We start from the raw sequence: 25,663 nt of genomic DNA on the forward strand, positions 1-25,663 counted from the left end.
ATGGATAATGAAGAAGAGGTCCATGTACACAATGGAATATTCACCATGGAGAACAATGAATTACTGCTCTTTGAGGCACCACAGATGAGCCTAGAGATAATCGTGGAACATGAGGTAAGTTGGAAATCAAAAGACCTATATCCTATGATATTACTTATAGGCGTTATCTAATAACTGACCCACAGGAAAATATTTCCACAGAGAAAGACACTCACAGATGTAGGAAAAAACTATACTTATCTAAAAGGAAAGGTGGGAGGAATGGATAAATTAAGATCAGTGTTACATATACCAATACATACTATATACATGTGTCACAAAGACCGACCATATAGCAAGGGAGGTCTATGGAACACTGTGTAATATTTTGCATGGGAAGAGGATCTGTATATGAATAGACATATATTATGTACAAATGATCCAGATTGTGTACAGCTAGGATAAACAATATTCTAATAATTACCCCGATTACAAAAATTAAGACAACCAGTAAGAAGTAATGAGACGTAAACGTATGGGGGTTTCTCCTGGCACATTCCATTCTAATTTACAACCTAGGAACACGACTTCCAGAAAGGCTCTCCTGCCCTACTACCCAGATTGGGGAATGAAGAAATGCTGCCTCCTTGTGACCGTTTCACACAACAGCAGCTTTAAACCCACTGCTAAGGGTCACTAACTATTCACCAAACGTGCAGTTCTGTAATGGCACCTGTCCACCAAAAAATTTCTGGGGTCGAAAACCGTATAAGAAATTCAAAAGAGGGCAACCTTCCAAGAAGACAATTTCAAGAGGTATATTGTATGCACACTTTGTTCTCCTTTTTTTTAAACAGAAACAAAAACGGCTTGGAAAAATGATGAATTTTTGGTATTTGTAAAGACACGCAAACCCAAATTACAAAAACCTATCAGCTCACAGCAGTCAGAATGGCCATTAGCAAAAATGCTGCAAGCAATAAATGCTGAAGCGATCGTGGGGAAGTGCGTACCCTCCGTTCTAAGGGGGATGTGGTAAGGGCCACTAATGAAAACACAATGGAGGTGCTTTGAAAAGGGAAACATTGCGCTACCAGGCAATCAGTCATACCCACTGCTGGACCTGTCACCTGAGAAAATGAGAATCAAAACCTCACAGACTGGCAATTCTGCACTCCAGCAATACTTACCATAGCCAACACTTGGAAGCAACGAAAATGTCCATCAACAGAGGAGTGCACCAAGAAGCAGTGGTCCATGTACACAGTGGAATATTACTCCAATAAAAAGTTTAAATTAAATTTAAAAACAAACATAAGTAAGGAGACGTAAGCATTTGGGGGTTTATCTGGGCACATTCTTCTCTAATTTATAACCGAGGAACACCACTGGCAGGAAGGTCTGTTTCCCTAGTACCAGCGTGGGGAACTTAGAAAGGCTGCCACCCTCTGGCTGTTACCTGCAAATCAGCTTTAAAGCCTGTGCTAATGGTCACTTCATGTGAACAAGTACTGCAGGGCTGTAAATGAAACCTGCCCTCAAAATGTCTTGAGGGAGGTAATGGCCAAAAAATTTCAAAATGTGACACATACTTTAAGAAAACACTTTGAAGAGCTAAGCTGTAATCACAGTTTGAAAAATAAGAAGGACATGCCTTAAAGCTTAATGTCAAGGGATTATGAGACACACGGAAATTCAACCACAAAGAGGTATCAGTTCACACCCCTCAGAATAACCTTCAGCACGAAACCCATAATCAATAAATGCTGGGGCTTCCCTGGTGGCGCAGTGGTTGAGAGTCCACCTGCGATGCAGGGGACGCGGGTTCATACTCCGTTCTGGGAAGATCCCACATGCCGCGGGTGCCTGTGCTCCGCAACGGGAGAGGCCACAACAGTGAGAGGCCCGTGTACCGCAAAACAAACAAACGAAAATAAATAAATAAATGAATGAATGAGTGAATGCATGCATGCATGCTGAAGGTGTTGTGGAGAAATGCATACCCTCAACTTTCAGTGGGATGTACCCTGGAAAGAGCCACTAATGAGAACAGAATGGAGATGCCTTTAAAAGGTACACATTGAGCTACAGTATCATTCAGCAGGCCCATTCCTGGACCTATAACCAAAGAAGACAGAATTGGAAAGGCACAGGAAGGCAAATGTGCACTGCACAGTATTACAATAGCCAAGATATGGAAGTAACCAAAAAGTCCAGCAACAGATGAGTGGACAAAGAAGAACTGGTACAAGTACAGACAAAATATTAGCCAAGGAAAAAAAGGACACATTGCCCTGTGCAGCACCGTAGATGATTCTAGATGTAATCACACAACCTGGAGTAAGTCAGAAAGAGAAAGACACATATCGTATGATATCACTTACAGGTGTTACCTAAAAATTGATACCAGTGAAGATATTCCCACAGAGAAGGGCTATCAGAGATTCATTAAACAAATTTATGGTTCACCAATGGAAAGGTGTGAGGATTGGATACATTAGGATATTGGGGTTAACAGACGTATACAAACACAGGTGAAATATATAATCACCAAAGACCTACGGAATACCAAGAGAAGACTATTCAACATTCTGTCATAACGTACATGGGATAAGGATCCCAGGAAGAATAGACATATGTTTATGTGTACAAGAACGACATCTTGCACACCTAGAACAAGCCAAATATTGAAATCAAACTTGCTGTGATAAAAAATAAAAATGATATTAAAAAAACGAACAAGAAGTTGTGAGACAAACTTAAGGAGCTTTCTCCTGGGATAGTCCATTCTAAATTACAACCTAGAACACGACTTCCATTGAGGCTCTGCTGCCCTAGTGACCAGATTTGGTAAGGGAGAACTGCTGCCACCTTGTGGCCGTTTCACACAACAGCAGCTTTAATCCCAGCGCTAATGGTCAGTTGATATTCAAAATAAGTGCAGGCCTGTAAATCACACCTGCCCTGAAAACAAATCCTGGGGTCATATATCGACCAAAAAATTCAAAAGACGTCCATATTTCAAACCGACAGTTTCAAGAGGCATAATTTATGCACATTTGGCTTCTGTTTCTTTTCCTTTCTTTTTTTGTTAAAAAAATGGGAACGGAAAAAGGCTGAACATCAGGAATTATTAAAGCCATGCAAGTCCAGTATATGAAAACGTTCACCTCACAGCCGTCAGAATGATTATCAGCAAAAAAAGTCTAAAAGAATAAATGCTGAAGGGGTTTTAGAGAACTGTATACCCTTTAGCTGCTGGTGGGATGAAACCTGGTAACAGCCAGTAGTGAGACCAGATTAGAGGTGCGTTTAAGGGTAAAAATGGAGCTACCATGTGATCTGGTAGGCCCACTAATGGGCCTGTCACATGAGTAGACCAGAATCAAAAAGACACAGGCTGGCAATCCTGCACTGCAGCAACATGTACCATAGCCAAGACCTGGAAGAAACCAAAATATCCATCAACAGAAAAATGCACCAAGAAGAAGTCGTCCATGTACACAATGGAATATTAGCCATGAAAAAGCATGGAACAGTGCCGTTGGCACCACCATAGAAGGATCTACAGATAATCACCCAACATGAAGTAAGAAAGAAACCGAAAGACAGACATCCTATGACATCACTTATAGGTGTTACCTAAAAATTGATACCCATGAAATAATTTCCAAAAGAAGGACACACGTAGATTCAGAAAACCAAATTATGTTTAACCAAATGGAAAGGTGTAAGGAATGTATGAATTAGGATATGGGGGTTAACAGACATGTACTAATACATATGAAATATATAATCACACAATACCTATGGGATACGAAGAGAGGTCTACTCAACACTCTATAATATACACGGGAAAGGATCCAAAGAGGAATAGACAGATACATTGATAGGATGAACCAGAGACTGTACACCTAGGAGAATCTACATTTTTATCAAATTTGCTCTGATAATTAATAAAAACTAAATTAAAAAAACAAACAATAATTTAGGAGATATAAACTCTTGGGGCTTTTCGCTGGCACATTCCACTCTAATTTGCTGCTTACTAACACAATTTCCAGGAAAGCTCTGTTGCCCAAAAGCCCAGAGTTGGAAATGTAGAAATGCTGCCGCCTTGTGGCTGTTTCCCACAAGAGCAACTTTAAACCCACAGCTAATGGTCACTTAACATTCCCAAGGACTCAGGGCTGTAAAGGACACCTGCCCTAAACAATTGTGCGGAGGTAGGGAATGGCCAAAAAAATTCAAAACTGGCAAATTTTCAAGGAGATAGTATGGAGGGGTAAGTTTTACTCACTCATTTTCAAAAAAGAGGAAAATGGGTAAAAGCTCAACATCAGGAATTATTAGACTCATGCAAGTCTAACCTCCAAAAATTTTCAACTCACACATGTCAACTACCATCAGCAAAAAGTCTACAAGCAATAAATGCTGAAGGGGTTTTAGAGAACTCTGTACCCTCTAGCTTCTGGTGAGATGTAAAGTGGTAACAGCAAATAATGAGAAGAGAAAGGAGCTGCATTTAAACGTAAAAATTGAGCCACCATTCCATTCAGCAGGCCCACTGCTGAGCCTCTCACCTGAGAAGTCCAGAGTCGAGAAGGCACAGGCTTCAACAGCTGCACTACAGGAATTTTCACAATAACCAAGACATGGAAGTAACCAAAATGTCCATCACCAGATGAGTGGAAAAAGAAGGAGTGGTCCATGTACAAAATGGAATATTTGCCATGGAAAACAATGAAACACTGCTCTTTGAGGCACCATAGTTGATCCTGGAGATAATCACAGAACATGAGGTAAGTCGGAAAGCAAAAGACATATCCTATGATACCACTTATAGGCGTTATCTAACAACTGACACAAATGAACATATTTCCACAGAGAAAGATACTCACAGACTTAGAAAACAAACTATGCTTATCTAAAAGGAATGGTGGGGTGAATGGAAAAATTAAGATTAGGGTTACCATACGTGTACAAATACCTACTAAATACATATATTAAAAAGACCGACCATATAGCAAGGGAGGTATATGGAACACTCTGCAATAATTTACATGGGAATTGGCTCTGTACAGGAATATATATATATATATATATAAAATGCACAAATGAACCAGATTGTGTACACCTAGGACAAACAATATTCTAATCATTACCCTGATTAAAAAACTAAAACAACGAACAAGAATTAATGTAAGATAAACTTATGGGGGTTTCTCCTGGCACATTCCATTTTAATTTACAACCTAGGCACAGGACTTCCAGAAAGGCTCTGCTGCCCTAGTAACCAGATTTGGGACTGGAAAAATGCTGCCGCCTTGTGGCCGTTTCCCAGAACAGCAGCTTTAATCCCAGCGCTAATGGTCAGTTGATATTCAAAATAAGTGCAGGCCTGTAAATCACACCTGCCCTGAAAACAAATCCTGGGGTCGTATATCGAACAAAAAATTCAAAAGACGTCCACATTTCAAAACGACAGTTTCAAGAGGCATTATTTTACGCACATTTGTTTTGTTTCTTTTTCTTTTTTTGTTAAAAAAACAGGAATGGAAAAAGGCTGAACATCAGGAATTAATAAAGCCATGCAAATCCAGTGTACAAAAACTTTCACCTCACAGCCTTCAGGATGATCATCAGCAAAAAAAAAAGTCTACAAAGAATAAATGCTGAAGGGGTTTTAGAGAACTGTGTACCCTTTAGCTGCTGGTGGGATGTAACCTGGAAACAGCCAGTAGTGAGAACAGAATAGAGATGCGTTTAAGGGTAAAAATGGAGCTACCATGTGATCTGGTAGGCCCACTAATGGGCCTGTCACATGAGTAGACCAGAATCAAAAAGACACAGGCTGGCAATCCTGCACTGCAGCAACATGTACCATAGCCAAGACCTGGAAGAAACCAAAATATCCATCAACAGAAAAATGCACCAAGAAGAAGTCGTCCATGTACACAATGGAATATTAGCCATGAAAAAGCATGGAACAGTGCCGTTGGCACCACCATAGAAGGATCTACAGATAATCACCCAACATGAAGTAAGAAAGAAACCGAAAGACAGACATCCTATGACATCACTTATAGGTGTTACCTAAAAATTGATACCCATGAAATAATTTCCAAAAGAAGGACACACGTAGATTCAGAAAACCAAATTATGTTTAACCAAATGGAAAGGTGTAAGGAATGTATGAATTAGGATATGGGGGTTAACAGACATGTACTAATACATATGAAATATATAATCACACAATACCTATGGGATACGAAGAGAGGTCTACTCAACACTCTATAATATACACGGGAAAGGATCCAAAGAGGAATAGACAGATACATTGATAGGATGAATCAGAAACTGTACACCTAGGAGAACTACATTTTTATCAAATTTGCTCTGATAATTAATAAAAATTAAATTTAAAAAGCAAACAATTTAGGATATATATGCTCTTGGGGCTTTTCGCTGGCACATTCCACTCTAATTTGCTGCTTACTAACACAATTTCCAGGAAAGCTCTGTTGCCCAAAAACCCAGAGTTGGAAATGTAGAAAAGCTGCCGCCTTGTGGCCGTTTCCCACAAGAGCGGCTTTAAACCCACAGCTAATGGTCACTTAACATTCAGAAGGACTCAGGGCTGTAAAGGACACCTGCCCTAAACAACTGTGCGGAGGTAGGGAATGGCCAAAAAAATTCAAAACTGCAAATTTTTCAAGAAAATAATATGAAGAGGTTAATTTGGCTCACTCTCTTTTAAAAAAAAGGAAAATGGATAAAAGCTCAACCTCAGTAATTATTAGACTCATGCAAATCTAATCTACAAAAAGGTTTCAACTCACACCAGCCAACTGGCCATCAGCAAAAAGACTACAAACAATAAATATTGTAGGGATTTTAGAGAACTGTGTACCCTCTAGCTGCTGGTGAGATGTAAAGTGGTAACAGCCAATAATGAGAACAGAAGGGAGCTGCAATTAAAATAAAAATTGAGGTACCATTCAATCTAGCAGTCACACCACTGGGCCTCTCACCTGAGACCTGAATCGAGAAGACCCAGGCTGAAAAATCTGCACTGCAGCCTTATTCACAATAGCCAAGACAGTGAAGCAACCAAAAGGTCCATCAACAGATGAACAGATAAAGAAGAAGTGGTCTATTTATACAACAGAATATTAGCCATGGAAAACAATGAAACACTGCTATTTGAGGCACCATAGATGAGCTTGGAGATAATCACAGAACATGAGGTAAGTCAGAAAGCCAAAACCTATATCCTATGGTATCACTTAGAGGTGTTAACTAATAACTAACACAAATAAACATATTTCCACAGAGAAAGACACTCACAGACTTAGAAGTATGCTTATCTAAAAGGATAAGTGGGGTGAATGGAAAAATTAAGATTAGGGTTACCATACGTGTACAAATACCTATTAAATACATATATCAAAAGACCGACCATATAGCAAGTGAGGTCTATGGAACTGTGGAGACGTCCCAATCACCTGACTGCCCTCCGACCTGCCGTGAATTGGAGACTGAGACCAGGCACGCCTCTCTCCTCCATTCACTCAGGGACAGACTGGGGGTCATGGGAACCTCAGAATCGAAACCAGATTCTAAGACACCCCTGGGGTGTCTCCTAGCCAATTTTACAGCCCTCGGTTTCTCCCAAGTTCTCCGTTGCCGACGGCTTATTTTCTATTCCACTGTGGCCAGGCCACAATATCCTCTAGACAATCAATCCAAATGGCCTCCTGAAGGGGCTTTCAATTTTAACATCCTCTGTGATCTAGATAATTACTGCCGCAGGATGGGCAAATGATCCGAGGTCCCCTATGTTCAGGCCTTCTGGTATTTACGCTCCCGCCCCTCCCTCTACGTCGATTGTTCCACTTCCCAGATCTTTCTTGCCAAACAGACATCTACATCCAAGCCCCTAATTTCCTTTGATGATGACTCCTCTCCACTAGGCGACCCACCCGAATCTCTCGCCTCTCCCCGCTCCAGAGCTTCTCTCCAGCCTCCACCCAACCCTGAAGCGGTCCCTCCTCATCCCGCAGCCGCTCTGGCCCATCCAACCGCTCCCTCGCCTCCCTCAACGGTTTCTCCTGCCACGCCCCTTGCTTCACCAATTAGTGCACATACACGCTCTCCCGACTCCCAAGATCCAAATCTCTGCCCTCTGAGGGAGGTAGAAGGAGCGGAAGGATTAGTTACAGTTCATGTTCCCTTTTCCCTCCAAGTTCTCTCTCAAATAGAAACGCGATTAGGCTCCTTTTCGGCGGACTCTTCCTGCTACATCAAATAATTTCGCTACCTCTCTCAAGCTTACGATCTAACCTGGTATGATATCTCTGTGATCCTATCTTCTACTCTGACCCCTGATGAGAGGGAAAGAGAATTCAAACTGCTGCCCGAAACCATGCAGATCAGGTTCACCTTACCGACAACTCCATGCCTGTCGGAGTGACTGCTGTACCTGGTACCAATCCAGGCTGGACTTATCAGGATGGCCAAGATAGCCGTCATAAACACGACCTCATGATCCAGTGCCTCCTGGCTGGCATGCAGGCTGCTGCTCATAAGGTAGTCCATTTTGAAAAACTAAAAGAGATAATCCAAGAACCTAACGAAAATCCAGCTATCTTTCTCAATCGCCTTACAGCGGCCTTAACTTTCTACACCCAACTGGATCCCAACACCCCGGCAGGGGCAGCGGTCCTAGCCACCCATTTTATCACTCAATCAGCCCCGGACATCCGAAAGAAATTAAAACGGGCAGAAGACGGCCCTCAAACCCCTATTCGAGATCTGGTAAAGATGGCCTTTAAAGTCTACAATGGCCCTGAGGATTTGGCAGGATCCAGCTGACAGGCTCGGATGCACCAGAAGATGGCCCTCCAAACCCAACCTCTTGTAGCCGCCCTAAGGCCGGCCATCTCCCATGTATCACAGCATCCATGGGGTCCGCAAAAGGCAACCCCGCCGGGAGCCTGCTTCAAATGCAGAAAAGAAAGCCACTGGGCTCGCCAATGTCCCAATCCCCGACCTCCTTCTAAGCCCTGTCCCAGCTGCGGGTTAACGGGCCACTGGAAGAGTGACTGCCCTACGACTGGCCCTCCCTCAGCATCTCCACGTGGGGGGGCGGGCCAACCCAATGGCATTACCACTCGAACTGCTGGGATTGGCTGACGACTGACGGCACCCGGACTCGAAGACCCCCATCACCCTCACCGAGCCCAGGGTAACGCTACAGGTAGCGGATAAGTCCATTTCATTTCTGGTGGACACGGGGGCTGCCTCTTCGGTCCTGCCTACTTATTCCGAGCCAGTTTCTCCTTCCCAGATCTCGGTCATGGGTATTGATGGCAAACCATCCTTCCTACTCCAGACCGGTCGACTCCCATGTCATAACAAAGGACTCCCTTTTACTCATTCCTTCTTAGTCATACCATCCTGCCCAGTTCCCTTGCTAGGCCGAGATGTCCTTTTCCACTTAGGGGCCTCCCTCCAGCTGGATAGACTTGACCCTAAGGTCCCCTCCTCCCAACTCCTGCTTCCTCTTCTCGGCCTGTCTCTAGAACCCTCCCCCTCCTATCCCCCTCTTCCAATCACATGGAACCCAATCAATCCCCATGTCTGGGATGCTTCTAAGCCCATAATAGCAACACACCATTCCCCCGTCCTCATCCGCCTAAAGGACCCCTTCAAATTTCCATCAAGGCCCCAGTTTCCCATCTCTGAGACTCACCTTAGGGGCCTACAATCTATTATCACAGGACTCCTAAACCAGGGACTCCTTATCCCCAGTGACTCTCCCTGAAACACCTCCATCCTGCCTGTCTGCAAGGCCTCTGGGGATTATCACCTAGTCCAGGACCTCCTACTAATCAATGAAGCCATAATCCCTCTCCACCCAGTAGTACCAAACCCATACACCTTGCTCTCCCATATCCCCCCATCCACAACCCACATTACGGTTCTGGATCTCAAAGATGCCTTTTTCACTATCCACCTACATCCCGACTCCTATTTCCTCTTCGTCTTTACCTGGACGGATCCGGATACTCATACTTCCAGTCAGCTCACCTGGACAGTTCTTCCCCAGGGCTTCCGCGAGAGTCCTCACCTCTTCGGTCAGGCGCTGGGACAAGACTTCACTTCCTGCTCCCGTACCCCCAGCACACTCCTTCAATATGTAGATGACCTCCTCCTTTGTAGCCCATCTCTCAAGACAACATACTGCAGATCTCCTCAATCACCTTGGCTCTCGCGGTTATCGGGTCTCCCCAGCCAAGGCTCAGTTATCTGTATCTTCTGTAACCTACCTGGGGCTCCATCTTACCCCTACCACAAAAGATATAACAGCCGATCGCACCCGGATTATCTGTGAACTCCAGCCTCCGGAAACAGCGGAACAAATTCTCTCCTTTTTGGGCCTTACAGGATTTTTCCTACACTGGATCCCTAACTTTGCTCTCCTCGCTAAACCCTTATATCTAGCCGCTAAGGAAACCCCTCAAGGACCCCTCACCTCTCCTTCCGCCGTTCAACAGGACTTTCTCACCCTCCGTAACGCTCTGATATCTTCTCCCCTTTCTCTGCCCAACCCAAACCGACCTTTTCACCTTTTTGTGGATGAACGGGCCGGAATAGCCACTAGACTCCTTGCCTAGCCTGTAGGGCCTTCCTACCGCCCCGTGGCTTACCTCTCCAAACAGCTAGACCCAACCATTCAGGGATGGCAACCATGCCTTCGGGACCTAGCAGCAGCAGCCGAACTGACCAAACACTACAGATACTCAACCACACAGGAATAGGCAACATCTCCGACTGCTTTCTATGTGCCTCGCTTGGCCGTCCACCCTTGGCTGCTGTCCCACTCGACCAGCCCCTCAATTCTACTTCCTACACATCCCAAAACCCACCTTCTTCCCCGTTAAAAGTCCCCATATTCCTTGATTCAAAAATATCTCACCATCTGTTACGGCAGCCGCCCAAATCTACCTGATACTGGGTTTCTTTGCAACACATCCCTCACGGTAAACACATCAATTGAAGCACCACCAGGCATGTTTTTGTGGTGCAATGGTTCCCTCACAAAAGAGATCAATTCTTCCTCCCCCTTCCCATGTATCCCCGTTACTCTCGTCCCACAACTCACACTGTATAGCCAAGATGAATTTTCCTCGCTAATCACGCCGCCCTTTACCCGACAAAAAAGAGCTATCTTTCTTCCTCTGGTCGCAGGCATCTCTCTCGCCTCCTCCCTGGTCGCTGCAGGCCTCGGGGGGCGGGGGGGAGCTCTAACACATAGTGTTTCAACATCCCGCGACTTAGAACATAAACTCCAGCTAGCCATTGAAGGCTCCGCCGCCTCCATCTCCTCTCTCCAGTGCCAAATCACCTCCATAGCCCGAGTCGCTCTCCAGAATCGATGAGCCCTGGATCTCCTCACGGCCGACAAAGGAGGTACCTGCCTCTTCCTACAGGAGGAATGCTGCTGTAAACGCCCTCCATCGCTTAAGAGAAGAACTCCAACGCAAACACCAACAATCCGCCTCCCCAATTCCCGATTGGTGGCGATCCACTCTCTATACCTGGCTAACACCAATCTGAGGCCCCTTAATTCTCATCTGTATCTTGCTCATGTTTGCCCCCCGTTTTCTTAGGTTCCTTCGCCGGCGCATGGAGGAAGTCTCTCGGGTGGCCACAAACCAAATGTTCCTCGGTCCTTACACCTTACTTCCTACAGAAACCCCCACTGGTCTCCCCTAAGCCTCGGACCTCTGGTCGCCCGACTCCCCTTTCGACGCCCGCATTCAGCATGAAGTAGCCAGAGATCGGAACGCCGCCCCATTACACCAAAGATGTCGGGATGTAAGGCCAACTGGCCCGAGGCAGGGGGACGCAATCAGATTCACAGGTTGCATCAGACCGAAACTCTCCGGACCACCCAGTTCCAGAAACTGACCTGGAGACATTCCGGACCACCCAGTTCCAGGAACTGACCTGGGGGATTTCCACCCGGCCCAGCCTTCCCGCCTTTCGAGGGACGGGACTAGCGGTCCCAAGACTGATGTAATCGGCACCAGATAGTGCCACGACACCCGAAGAGACAACCAGATAAGGAATTCCCTATGCCCTCCCAGATTCACCACACCCCTTTCCCTTCTCCTATAAAATCTTGCCCAGCCCTCGCCCGGGGGCGACTTCTCTGGTCCCTTTCTCTCGGACCAGTGAACCTCGCCCGGGAGCGCCTCCTAATAAAGCTCACTTGAAGCTTTCCTCTGTTTTGCAATGCCGTTTGTTAAGATCCGACCTTACACTTACACATCAAGGATGGCTCTGAGCTGAATTTCTGCAAAACAAGACTATCCCGTGCAAAGAACCCAGTAGAGCTTTGTATCCCATCAGCTACAGAAGAGAATGGCTGCAGGCTACTGAAAGCCAGCAGCATTTACAACTTAACTCCCATGGCCTCTGCAGTGCTACGTCTGAGTTTTCTGTTTCTGCCCCTGTACCAAACAGCTCTGGTGTAATTCCTCGTTCCTTCCTCCACCCACCCCCACCAACCCCTGTCCCCTTACCTGCGGTCCGCAGCCCTCCGCTCCGCGCTCGGATGCCGCTGGGGTGCCAGGGACCCACGGAACGGGTCGTTCCCAGCAGCCGGGCGCTGGCTCCGTAGAACCCCGCCAGCTCGCGTGGCGCCGACGGCGAGGAGCCCCGAGGACGCCCCGCGCCAGGTGCGCTCTGGCCGGGACGCCCACTTCCAAGACACTCTCTTCCGGCAGAGGTGCGCAGACCACCGCCGCGCTCAGGTGACCCACAGCCAATGCCGAGCAAGACCCGCCCCGCCGGCGCCGCGTCCGCGCGGCGCAGCACGATCTCGGCGCTCCAGGCACGGGCGCCGGGGGGCGGGCGTCTCCTCTCCTGAGAGGCAGCTAGCGATGCCCCGGGGCGCGGGCCCCTGCAGCGCGGAGACGGCTCCAGGCTGGACTCACCGACACCAACGCCGCCAGGAGGAGCGCTTGGCGGGACTCGGCAAACAACCCAATGTTTTAAATGGAAAAGGGGCTTCAAAAGACCCTTCTCCAGATAAGACATACAAATGGTCAGCAAGCACATGAAGAGATGTTAATCGTCATTAGTCGTGATGAAATGCAAGTTAACACCACAACGCCGACCCCTCCACACACTAGAAAGCCTACAATCAAGAAAGCTAAAAATAACAAATGTTGGCAAAAATTTAGAGAAACTGATACAGAACTTTCCATAGGGAAAATAACTTCCGGAGGTGGATGCTGAGAATATTTGTACAACAACGTGAATGTAATTAATGCCATAGAACTGTATGCTCAAAATGATTTAAATGGTAAATGTGGGGGGTTTTAACATAATTTAGCCCCTGCTTTATACCAGACCCCAGAGTCGAAGCTTCTCATCCATTTTCTCACTTTTACTTAACCTCCTAGGATCTTCACACTCCCATTTAACAGACGAAGCTGAGCCTGAGAGGTTAAACTAAGTGACTTGCCCAAGGCTCACTCGGCCAAGTCTACACTGTTCAATGTTGCTGTATTTACTGAGCACCTACTAGAGCACCTACTGAGCAATACCTCCAGCACCTGCCAGAGGTGGGAAGACCATTGTGGGAAGACCAGGATGAACGGGGGCTGAAAGCAGATTACAAAACATGGGTAGATCCTGGGGCCCTGCTCTCAAACACTGAAGTTTCTTGGAGTGGAGGGGATGGCTTGTGTCACACTTGTGGAGCCTTTTATTCCACGCCACCGCTCCCCCCCAGAGGAGGGAAGCAGCTGGCCTGATACTGAATATTAGCTCAGCTGCGGAGGAGTCCTGGGGCTTTGAAGAAGGCATCTCCTGCCCCACTCCCCACATTGCCCCCTAGAGTCCAGTATGTGGGCACAAGCATCCCTGTGGCGGGGCAGGAGGCATGTCTCATGGCACCCCTCGCCTCCCGCCCTGCAGTAATGACACTGTACCCATACACCCGCCAGAAGGACAATGAACTCTCCTTCTCTGAGGGCACCATTATCTGCATCACCCGCCACTACTCCGATGGCTGCTGTGAGGGCATCGGCTCAGAGGGGTCTGGATTCTTCTCCAGGAACTATGCGCAGCCCAGCTGCTGACAACCTGGGATCTCTGGGATGCTGACCCAAGCACCGCCTTGAGTGAGCCTCTTGAGTCCCACACCAAAGCCTTCTCCAGTCAAGACTGGACCAGACCAGCACGCCTCCTGGGCTGTGAGCTGCGTCTCTTCCTTTCCCCCATTGCAGTGGGAAGGCATCCGGGTAAAGAAAGAGGAGGCACCCAGAGGCCTGCTGGAGACAGGAAAAAGAACTGGAAGCCAAGAAGTTTGGTGACCTTACCCACAGGGGACCCTTACGCCATGCAAGACCGGGTCTCCAGCTGCAAGTGCCAACTTTGAATAAAATTCTGATGACCTCCTGATGATTGCCCTGCAGGGCTAGCGGGCCGAGGGACTGAAAGGCAACACACTTGTAAGGCTCCCACTAGTTAAGCCTCCTCTGCCTGCCCTAAGCAGCAGTATCTCCCATCTCCTTGGTGCTCACTGAGCCCTCCACACTAGATCCCTGTGCCCCTCTGCGAAGGTGGGCCGCACCCTGCTCTTTTGCCTGTTGCCTGCTTTGTTGTGTATTCAGTCTTGGTGCCCCAGGCTGGACACTCCTCCAAGAGTGGGAACCAGCTCCCTCACTTAGGTGGGGCTGAGAGCAGAGCTCACCTCGCCCTCATCCCCCAGACGGCAGCGTGAGACACCTCGCTCACCTCTGCCCCTTCACCTCCTTCACAGCTCTGAAACTCCAAAAGAAGGAGGTGGGCCTTGGGTTTCCACTGGCTCTGCTTTACAGCATCATGGCTTTCTGTTCCATACGGGAGGAGGGGGGCTCAAAAGGGCCCAGTCAGTGGGGCGACTTTGGTTAAGTCCCTGCTTTCTTGCTGCATAGACGAGGCTGGGGTGCAAGGAGACATCTTCGGGCTCTGTGAGGTCCCTGGCTGGCCAGACCCGAGCCCCGGGACAGTGTGCTACCTCTTTCCACCAACAGGAGGTGACCGTTCCCTCGAGCTTTTTATCTATCCTGTGGGGATGCTAACAGGGTGGGGTTGGGGGAGGCAAGGAGTGTAGTATACAGCCACAGTAGGTAAAGCAAGATCTAGGCCTGGGACCATCAGCAAGGAGCGCCACCTCTCTCCGTGGGGAGTCTGGTGCGGGGAGGTGTGGGGGAAACATTTCGGGGCCTGGGTCCTCTGGACAGAAGACTGGAGGAGGGAGGCCATGCAGCCCAAGGCAACAGTTAACCGCAACGCGGCGGGACATGTTCCTTCTCTACCCTGACAGGGAACCCCGTCCTCCCAACTGAGAGGACAAGGTTTGTGGAAACACTGCCGCTTGCTCAGATATGCGTGCCACGCTGCTGCGGCCAGACTCCAGAATTCGCTTGCAGTGGAACTGGGGGAGGCAGCCGAGCTGGGTTAACTGCACAGATGGGGACAGCTTCCAACTCCCTCCTCCAGTCCCCAAATGGACCAACCTGGGATTCCGGGAAATCCCGGAGGGATATACCAAAACGAAAGGGAAAGGGAATAATAAAACTAGCTTTCTCTTTCCCAACCCCCACCGCCCCACCCCCTCCCCGCCCGGGTGGCCCCTGCAGGCCACATCCTCAGCACCTGATGCAGGTGTAGGCGCACTTCGGTGGAGGTTTCCCAGGGCACCACCCTGGCGGGGAAGGAGCTGGGCTCGGCCTTCTGCGCCTCCTGCATAAGGCGGTGCATGGGGTAGTGGCGGCGCGGGAAGGCCACGTCGCCACCTGCCAGCAGCCCCATGGGGCAGAAGTCGTTGGCGCCGTCGCTCACGTAGAAAAGGCGCTCGAAGGGCACGCCGTCGTGGGCCTGCTCGCGCAGATAGTCGCTGAGCACCTTGTGCTGGCACATGTTGGCGGGGCAGCGAGCGCAGCTGTGTGCGTGGAAGGGCTGCAGCGCCAGCAGCCCCCAAGGGTCGGGCCCCAACGGGTTGCTGAAGATGCGGCAGAACAGGCCGTGGTGGCCGGCGGCGCGCAGCGCACTCTCCACGCCAAAGGTGTTGGCGTCTGAGATGAAAATAACCTCAAAGCAGGCACCCTGCTTGGCCACAAACTGCAGCAGCCCGCCCGTGCCGCGCGACAGGGGGATGGCCTCGTAGATGGCACGCAGGTCCCGCGGCCGCACGCCCTGCTCGCCCAGGTACTGGAAGACGCGCTGCATGTATTCGTTGTAGAAGCCCTCGCGCTAGGTGGCACGCAGGCTCTCAGGCAGCCGCTGGCCCGCCGCGGCACGTGCACGACGGAGTCGTCGCTGTTTTCGTCCACGATACTCTCGTCCAAGTCGAAGGTCAGGAGGAAGCGTGGCGCGCCGGGCACAGCCATCCCACTGTCCTCTACCAGCTTTGTCCTGAGCGACCAAATCCTTTTGTGGTCACCAAAAAGAGTCCCTCAGAGGAAAGGGGGACAGGACCTCTGAGCTTCTCCTGCAGGGTGGGGAGCGGCGGCTGCAGAGGTCTGTCCCGGTTGAGTCTGGAGTGTCAAGAGTGGGGTGAGGGCCTAGCTGAGGTATTTGGGTGCAGGATGGAGCAAGGGGCGCTTATGGGAATTGGAGGGGACGCTGCATCTTATCCATCCCCGGATTTCTGGGCTCCGGCTCTCACGAGTCCTTCCAGTCCAGAGGGTCCGTGAATGGTGTGCATCTGGGCCGTTCCCTCCACTTGCCCCCCATCCCCATGTTATGTATTTTTAACCACAATAAAAAAATGAATGAAACACATAATACATGTTACAACATGGATAAACATTGAAAACATTCTAAGTCAAAGAAGTCATACTGAAAAGGCCACTCATATCACAACCATCTTGTGTGCTTTAAATCCATAGCAGTTTTGAAAATGAGGGGATGGGACTTCCCTGGTGGTCCAGTGGTTAACACTCTGAGCTCCCAATGTAGGGGGCACAGGTTCAATCCTTGGTCAGGGAACTAAAATCCTGCGTGCACAGTATGGCGAAAAAATAAAATAAAATTAACGTCATTGGCCTGGTTTGGATCATAGCATCGTCCTTGAACCCATCAGAGCACTCACAGGATGGAACATGGGATTGGCTAGATGTGGATCATATGCCCATCTTCAAGGTGGGTGGAACACAGCGTCAGCCGTGTGGAACTGTTTGGACTGGAAACAGGTAAGAAGTTCCCAAAGGAAAGCTGAGGTTCTGGACTTTGGCATGAGAACAGATGCTGGATAGGGGAAAGAGGCAGATTCCACATCACTGACGGCCCACTGCACAGCTGTGGGATCTGAAGGCCAAGGAAGGAAGGGGCTGATTTAGGGTCAGGGGCTGCAGCCACCCATCCAGTGCTCTTGCTGTCCGTCCACAACAGCAAGAACCTCTTCCTCTTGCAAAAGGCACAGCCCTCCTTGATGTCTCTGGTGGCGGGAGCCCAGGAGTCACCCCTGCCCCCTGGCCACATGACTCACCCATCCCCCAAGAACAATACTGCTCATTTATCCAGCCTCCTCCCTCCTTTACAAAGAGCAGAGACTAAATGCTATGGTGGTTAGCAAATTCTTGCTCAATGAATCAGTGGGAGGCTCAAGGATTATGCCGTATCATGGAATCCGTCATTGGCAGCTTTCAGAGACCACATGGGTGCATGTGGATCTCCAGGACCATGCGGCCTCAGTGTGAAACTATCCACTGGGTGACCCAGTTGCTCCCGTATCTTTGACTCTTAATGAGTATGAATATCAAAAGTTTGTTACAGCTGGAATCCCAAAGGATTGCAAGGCCATGGTCTGCTGTATGGTTGTTGTGTCAGGGACACACTCAAATGTTTAGACGGTTATTACCTCACTTGGAAGGCTATGGGCCTGTGAGGGGGAGGCCCTTTTCTCAACCACATGCATGTTAGTAACTGAAACATCCCAAAGGGCTGTCTGTGCTGCCCAGGTAGCTGTTCAATTGCCAGCAGCAAGGTCAGCTCAGCAATTGGCCACAGGGGCTTGACAGGGACCAGACTGGCCTGAGCTGGAGGACCATAGGTGACTGCCTGGATGGTCAGAGGTCAAGGGCTGTCCGGAGACTTGATGTCTATTGATGCCCACTCAGATGGGACAAAGGATGCCTGCAGTCCCAGGAGGGCCCCAGCAGCCCTCAGGAGGCAGCACCTGGGGGCTGGTAGGTCGCTGCACCAAGTTCTGTATAAATTCATAACATGACCATGGAGTGAGCTCAGTCAGGCCTCTGCTGGACCCGGGCTGCCCAGGCCAAGTGGGGCCAGCACTACTCTCTCCAGTTCAGATGGTAGGAGGAAACCCTGTGGGCTTCTGAGGCCCTAACAGCCGTTGACTGAGGTTGAGTTGGATTTGAAGCAGTCAGTGACCAGAGCAGACATTTCATTCTTCTGCCATCAGGTTCCAGGATGGGGGTAGATAACCAGCGGTCCAGGTGAACCCCCACTCGTGAGTGACCCTGGGCAAGTCCTGTCCACCCTACAGGACTCAGACGTGTGGGGTTAGGGGGGCCGTGGGTCAGCTGTGCTTAACACTAACCCACTAACCCTAACGCCCAAATCTCTACTGTTCACTCCCTAACCCTAACCTCCTAATCTCTAATCCTAAACCCTAAGGCTCCTAACCCCTAGCCCCTAGATACTCGACCTTGACCTGTAAACTCCCAACCCTTACCCTGACCCTGACTCAGACCGTCTAACCTGATCCTCTAACCCTGACCCTCTAGCCTGCATCCTTTAACTCATCCCTCAAAACCTGGGCTCACCTGAGTGGCTCCATCCAGAGGTGAAGCAAGACGTGTCTTTGGGCCCCCACTGCCTCTGCCCTCTCCTCCCCCCAGGAACCAGAAAGCCCTGGGTTGTTGGACTCTCCTGACCAGATGGGCAGCTGCTCCTGGTCTACCTGTGCCCACAGCCCCCTCCTCTGGGGCCCTTGGCCTCTGGACTGTCTGACCTTCAGTCCACCTTCAACAGCCTGGAGACTAATCCAGGTGAGACGCCTGCTTCATTGGCACAGGTGGGACCTGGTCCCCATCCTCATGGCCCGGCCAGAAACCTTTGTGCACACTGTGTCATGAGGCTGCCTGTCCCCAGCCAGCTGGAGGGGTCGGGAGTCAGATGGGGAACCGAAGTGTCCTTGAGGTTGGAGTGTGGGCAGGACAGGGTAGGAGGGGCGAGAGGTGAGGTGTCATCATTCCCAAACCAGGCAGGGAGTGTGTGCTGTGTTTGCATTTCGGACAGGGAAGAGTATGTCAGATGGAGGCTCTGAAGTAGCACACCTTGCAGGCCAACCTACTAGGGCAGTTCTTCCCTAAGCCAACGGGTGGCCCAAGACAACGCAAAAAGCTGTACATATATACTTACAATGAATCTGGAAACTGGAAAGGAAACGTTACAGGTCATGGCAACCGAGGCACGAGGAGCCCGTCCTGCCCGCCCAGGCTTGCGCAGTCTGGAGGTGGAGCCAGGGTAGGCTGGACAGGCAGCTCCCAGCTTGGGCCTGGGCCAGAGAGCCCCCAGAAGGTGTGGCAACCCGCAGACTATTTCCAGAGCCCACTGCAGCCAGGAGACGTTCCCTACAGAAGAGCCTCTGGCCCTGTGTGTCCACCCTGCACACAGCAAGACCGTTGGTCCGTCGACCCCTGGGCCTAGTTCACGGCTGTCTGGCCGCCCCTCCCCTCACTTCCTGAGTCTCTGAGCCCCCAGGGCCCCCTTGGCCGAGCCTTCTCTGCACACCTGGCTTTCCTGACTATCCCTGCCTCTCTGAGCACACCGTGTCCTTCCCCGGGGTCTGCGGGTCTGGCTAAGGGTCCCCCTTGTCCCCGGGTGGGCACCCCAGCCAACGCTGATGCTTGCCTTTCCTGAAAGATGGCCCCCTCAGTCTCACCAACTCCAAACTGTGTTGCGTTTACTTCTGGGAAAGAGGGAATGAAGAGGAAGCCACATTCCGGCCTCACGCAAGGTGTGTGCTAACCTTGTGGACCCAAGGGACCACCACAAAGAGGCTGGAAGCCTGGCGGAGGCACAGCCCCCACCGTCACCCCTGTTCCTCGGCCCATCTCCTCTCTTCTGCCATCAAACCCCTCAGCCGCCACCAGAGGAAAAATGTGGGCCTAATCCTGTCACTCTGGTTCCAAAACTGTTCTGTCTATAAAACGAAGTCAAAGCTAGCTGTCGGGCCACCCTTGCAGCCCCTCTGCGATGCGTCCTCCCCGCGAGCCAGGAACCCAGCCCCTTCCCCTGCCCCCTGCCCCCACCCTCCTCTAGAGCGAGCTCCGTCCATCCCGCTCCTTCAGTTCAGCTCAGCTGCCACCTCCGCTGACCCACCAGCCAGAGGTAACCTCTCCCTCCACAGACACACCTGGCCTGCAGCTTCTCTGTCCCGTGCACGGCTGGGCTGAGCAGAGCTGAGAGCATGCGCCTGCTTCACTGTGGACCCCAGGCCCCAGCACATGGCACAGGCTCAGGGATGTTTACTGGACAGATGGATGACCATGAGGATGAGCAGGCATATCACTCACGGTAGCGGGTAGTGGTCCTCCTTTTGAGTCTCTACACTTCACCACAAAGTGCTGAGGCAACAGCAAAAGGGAGGGTGGGGGAAGGCAGCACCAGAAAGCAACAACCCCGTGCCTTCCTCATCCCCCCACAGTATGCATCTGTACACACACATGTGCACGTACACGCCCAAGCATACCTGCATTCACACACATGTACACACACACATGCAAAGATGGACTGCAGTCACACACAGGCATACAACCACACGTGCTGCGCATGCAAAAACACGTGCATACACACATGTGCCTGCCTGCACATAAACACACTCACATGCCCTCGGATGTACACAGACCTGTGCACAGACAGCACACACATGCACATGCTTGCGCACACTCATATAATACACACACATACACACAAAAGCTCAGGAAATTTCACAACGTTTGTTTTTGTTTCAGCCTCCCCAAGAACGAGGAGACAGAAGATGGTCCCTGGGAAATAAAGATGGTCACGGCCCTGCACCTGTCACTGAGGCTCGTTGAAGGCTCAAGCACGCTCTGCCCTGCCCAGTCGTGGGGTACAGACCCAGCCTGCTCAGCTGCCTCAGCCGAGCCTTCCGCTGCCCCAGCCGCTCGTGGGAGAAGCAAGTCTCAGTGTCAGTTGCAGGTCATGTCTGTGCTACTTCCTGACAGGAGGTCTTGTGTTATCTTGCATGGTATCTTGCTCTGCGCTGAGGCTTACATTTTGCTATCTACTCTTCCATAAGCACTTCGCCATATTCCTGAATGCCTATGCCCTCCAGAGGCCCCAGTTCTAGAACCCTGGAGTTGGGAAACAGTCAGCCATCTCTGTGCACAGTCACAAAGCTGCAGTCTGACCCAAGTCCACTTCTTCTATGTCTTAATGCTGCTCCACCTGGGGCTGATTGCGGAGGTGCTGGGTCTACAGTCCATGAAGATCTGGGAGACATGATCCCCCTCTTGCAGGCCTGCACGGACTTGCCTTTGCCTGTTAGTCCAAGTCATGCTCTATACAACATCTGTTTTTCTCCTCTAGAAAAAAATATTCCCAGAAGCAGCAGCATCTCTTTAGACCACAGTCAGGATGACCCTCCCTGGAATGAGCCTCAATCCTGCCTCAACTGGACTCTCTCCTGCCCTCTGCCTGACAAGGACCAGGCCTTGGGTGTGGTCAGTCTCCCCTCCAGTCTGACTGGGCCTTCCTGACCAGAGAACCCAGGGAATACCCCCTGAGCCTGTGGACTCAAGCACGTGCTGTGGGAAAATGTGCTGATGCATTAAAAAAAATGATAGGACTCTCCAAGACCATAAAAAATCACACACAACACAAACCATAAATAACAGCCAGGCCTGTTCTACACTGTGTGAAAACTGTCAATTTTTCACTACACTGGAACACACTCAGAGATGCTCTGGGCCTGGAAGAGCCCCAGGGCCCTGGTGCTGCCCAGACTGGAAAGGGCCTCACATAGCACCTTCTGGATCCTCACTGTGGTGGGATGGGGGATCCAGGGAGACTGCATAAGTGGGTATGGGAGCCCAGCCAAGCTCCCAGGCTTTTGGGGCCTGGAGGGTCAGAAAGTTCCAGAGTATTCCCCTTGCTGAACTTGGATTCAGAGTCCCAGGTACTCTGTGGGCAGCAGGATCCTCCCATGAGGACACTGACCATCTCCTCCAGGCCTATACCACACAAAGGGTGACCAAACACAGAGCTGTGCCACAGGGATGCAGGCAGGCCAGGGAGCCTGAGGGAGAAGAGGCGGGAAGCGGCGGCACCCCAGTTCCATGGTCTTCTCGTCCCCCTGGAGCCCCTGCCCTGGTGGTGCACAGTTCACTCCCGGGCTCACTGTGAGTGACACGCTGAGCAGGCCTTAGTCTTACCGACAGCCAGATCTCTCGGGCCCTCTGCGTCCTGTGTTTTGCTGCAGACAGTACACCCTTAGTAACTGCTCAAGTCATGGATCGAGAGGGAAAATGAATGAATGAGCAAGTGAATGAGTGAGCGATGAAGGAACAGAGAAATGGGCAGATGGTGGATCCGCACGGCCGTGCTGACCCCGAGAACGAAATGTCACAGGTGAGCAAGACTCTCCCACGAAACACAGTCTCCACCGCCTCCTGACCCCAAGCCACTCCCTTCAGGACACCCTTGTTCCACACCCTAAACTGTACCCTAGCCCTAGCCCGTACCCTAACCCATACCCTAACCTGTACCCTAACCCAGACCCTAACACTAACACGTACCGTACTCTAACCCATACCCGAATCCTGAAACTAAGGCATACCATACCCTAACCCATACCCTAACCCTAACCCGTACGCTAACACTAAACCATAACCTAACCTACACCCAAACCCATACCCTAACCCTAACCTAACCCTAACCCTGAACCTGACCCTAACCCAACACTAACACTAACCCTAACCTTAACCCTAACCCATAACCCTAACCCTAAACCTTACCCTAACCCTAAACCTAACCTTAAAGCTACCCTAACACTCAACTTTACCATAAACCTTACCCGTTCGCTAACCCTAACCCTAACCCGAAACCCGAAACCCGAAACCCTAACCCTAACCTGACCCTGACCCTAACCCATACCCCAACCCTAAACTGTGCCCTAACCTTAAACTGTACCCTAACCTGTATCCTAACCCTAATCCATACCCTAAACCTAACCTGTACCCTAACACATACCCTAAGCCTAAGCCGTAGCCATACCCTAACCTGTACCGTAACCCATATGCTAACCCTAAGCCTACCCTCTTACCCTAACCCTCACCGTAACCCATAAACCCTAACCCCAAAACCCTAGTCTTGACCCTGACCCTAAACCCTAAACCTAAATCCCTAACCCTAAACCTAACCCTACCCCAACCCTAACCCTAACTAACCCTACACATATCTAACCCTAACGCTAACCCTAACCCTAACCCCGAACCCTAAACCTCTAACCCAAAACCTCTATCCATAACCCTAACCCTCACCCTAACCCTAAACCCTAACCCTGAAAGCCTAAAACCCTAAAACCGTAAACCTAACCCTAAACCCTAAACCTTAATCCCTAACCCTAACACTAAACCTAACCCTACCCCAACCCTAACCCTAACTAACCCTACCCATAACTAACACTGACGCTAACCCTAACCCTAACACCTAACCCTAACCCTAAACCTCTAACCCAAAACCTCTATCCATAACCCTAACCCTAACACCTAACCCTAACCCTAAACCTCTAACCCAAAACCTCTATCCATAACCCTAACCCTAACCCTAACAAAAGCACCGATGCTACTCCTATCTCAGGCCCTGACCCTGTCCCTATATAAAGACTTGCTGCTGTCAATATCTATATCCTGACACAATCCTAAGCTTATATCCTGACCCATCTCTTACTGAAGTCCTGAAACTCTCCCTAAGTGAACCTTGACGCTGTCCCTAAGTGAGGCCCCGAGGCTGTCCGTAACAGACACCCCGATACTATCTTTAACCCACACCCTGATGCTGATCCCACAGAGGCACTTGTGGTGCGACTAAGCCTTTCCCGGACACTGTCCCTCGATAAGGCCCTGACGCTGCTTCTAAATAAGGCCCTGATGCTCTGAGTAACTAAAGCCCTCAAACCATCCCTTGCTCATTTACTGACATTATCCCTAGCCCTTAACCTGACTCGATCCACAGCTAATGTCCTGCCTCTGATCCTACCTGAAGCCCTAATGCTGTCCCTAACTAAGGCCCTGACTAGTCCTAACTCAGGCCCTGACACGATACCTAACAAAGGCTCTGATGCTACGCCTAACTAAGGCCTTGACACTCTCCGTAACTAAGGCCCTGAACCTGCTCCTAACTCAGGACCTGAACATGTCTTTAACTAAGACCCTAATACTGATCCTACAAAGGCCCTGATGCTGCTCTGAAGTCATGACCTGACAGTGTCCCCAGCTAAGGGCCTGACGCTAAGCCTCACTCAGGCCCTGTCACTCTCCCTAAGTCAGGCTCTCACGCTGTCCTTACCTGAAGCCCTGACATTAGTTCTAAAAATGGCCCTGGTACTCTCAGTAACTAACGTCGTGACACGACCCCTAGATGTTAATCTGACCCTGTCACTAGCTAATGTCCTCCCTCTGATGATAACTAAAGCCCTGATGCTGCGCCTAACTCAGGCCCTGAATTTAGTCCCAAGTCCGTGACACTGTCCTTAATTAAGGCCTAGATGCTTCTCCTAGGTCAGGGCTTGAGACTGTTCCTAACTAAGGCCCTAACACTATTCCTAACTCAGGTTCTGACACTGTACGTAACAGAAGGCCCTGACGCTAGTCCTAAGGCCCTGACACTACTCCTAACTCAGGCTCTGACACTAGTCCTAACTAAGGCCCTGACGCTGTCCCTCACTAAGGCCCTGACACTACACCTAACTCAGGCCCTGACACTGGCCCTAACTAAGGCCCTGCTGCCGTCAATATCTAAAGTCCTGACACTATCCTGAGAATATATTCTAACAAATGTCTTAATAACGTCCTAGAACTCTCCTGATGTAAGCCTTGATGCTGTCCCTAAGTGAGGCCCTGAGGCTGTCCCTAACACAGGCCCTGAGAATGTCTTTAACAAAGACCCTGATGCTCATCCTACAGAGGCAATTGTGCTGCTCCTAAGCCTGGCCTGACACTTTCCCTAGATAAGGCCCTGACGCTGGTCCTAAATAAGGCCCTGATGCTCTGAATAACTAAGGCCTTCAAACTATCCCTCGCTCATTTCCTAACATTTTCCCTAGCCTATAACCTGACTCGATCTGTAGATAATGTCCTGCCTCTTATCCTAACTGAAGCCCTAATGCTGTCCCTAACTAAGTCACTGACTACTCCTAACTCAGGCCCTGACACTGGCCCAACTAAAGCCTTCACACTACTCCTAACTCAGGTCAGACACTGTCCCTAACAAAGACCCTGACACTACACATAACACAGGCCCTGACATGATGCCTAACAAAGGCTCTCATGCTAGTCTTAACTAAGGCCCTGACACTCTCCCTACCTAAGGCCCTGAACCTACTACTAACTCAGGCCCTGATCAT

The 25,663-nt window shown here is 50.1% G+C and overlaps 1 long non-coding RNA gene and 1 pseudogene across 1 annotated transcript; both read right to left on the bottom strand.

Moving 5' to 3' along the window:
* Nucleotides 1-17: 17 nt before the first annotated feature.
* On the bottom strand, nucleotides 18-12,663 carry LOC132498036 (uncharacterized). The gene is made up of 3 exons (XR_009533664.1): nucleotides 12,576-12,663; nucleotides 4,563-4,757; nucleotides 18-90 (listed from the first exon to the last, which is right to left on the bottom strand). It is a non-coding gene; the product is annotated as an uncharacterized LOC132498036 (long non-coding RNA).
* A 1,816-nt stretch (nucleotides 12,664-14,479) lies between these two features.
* LOC132497274 (phosphoethanolamine/phosphocholine phosphatase-like) lies at nucleotides 14,480-20,487 on the bottom strand (annotated as a pseudogene).
* Nucleotides 20,488-25,663: the final 5,176 nt, after the last annotated feature.

Source organism: Mesoplodon densirostris, chromosome 10 (assembly GCF_025265405.1).
Source record: "Mesoplodon densirostris isolate mMesDen1 chromosome 10, mMesDen1 primary haplotype, whole genome shotgun sequence".
Lineage (NCBI taxonomy): Eukaryota > Metazoa > Chordata > Mammalia > Artiodactyla > Ziphiidae > Mesoplodon > Mesoplodon densirostris.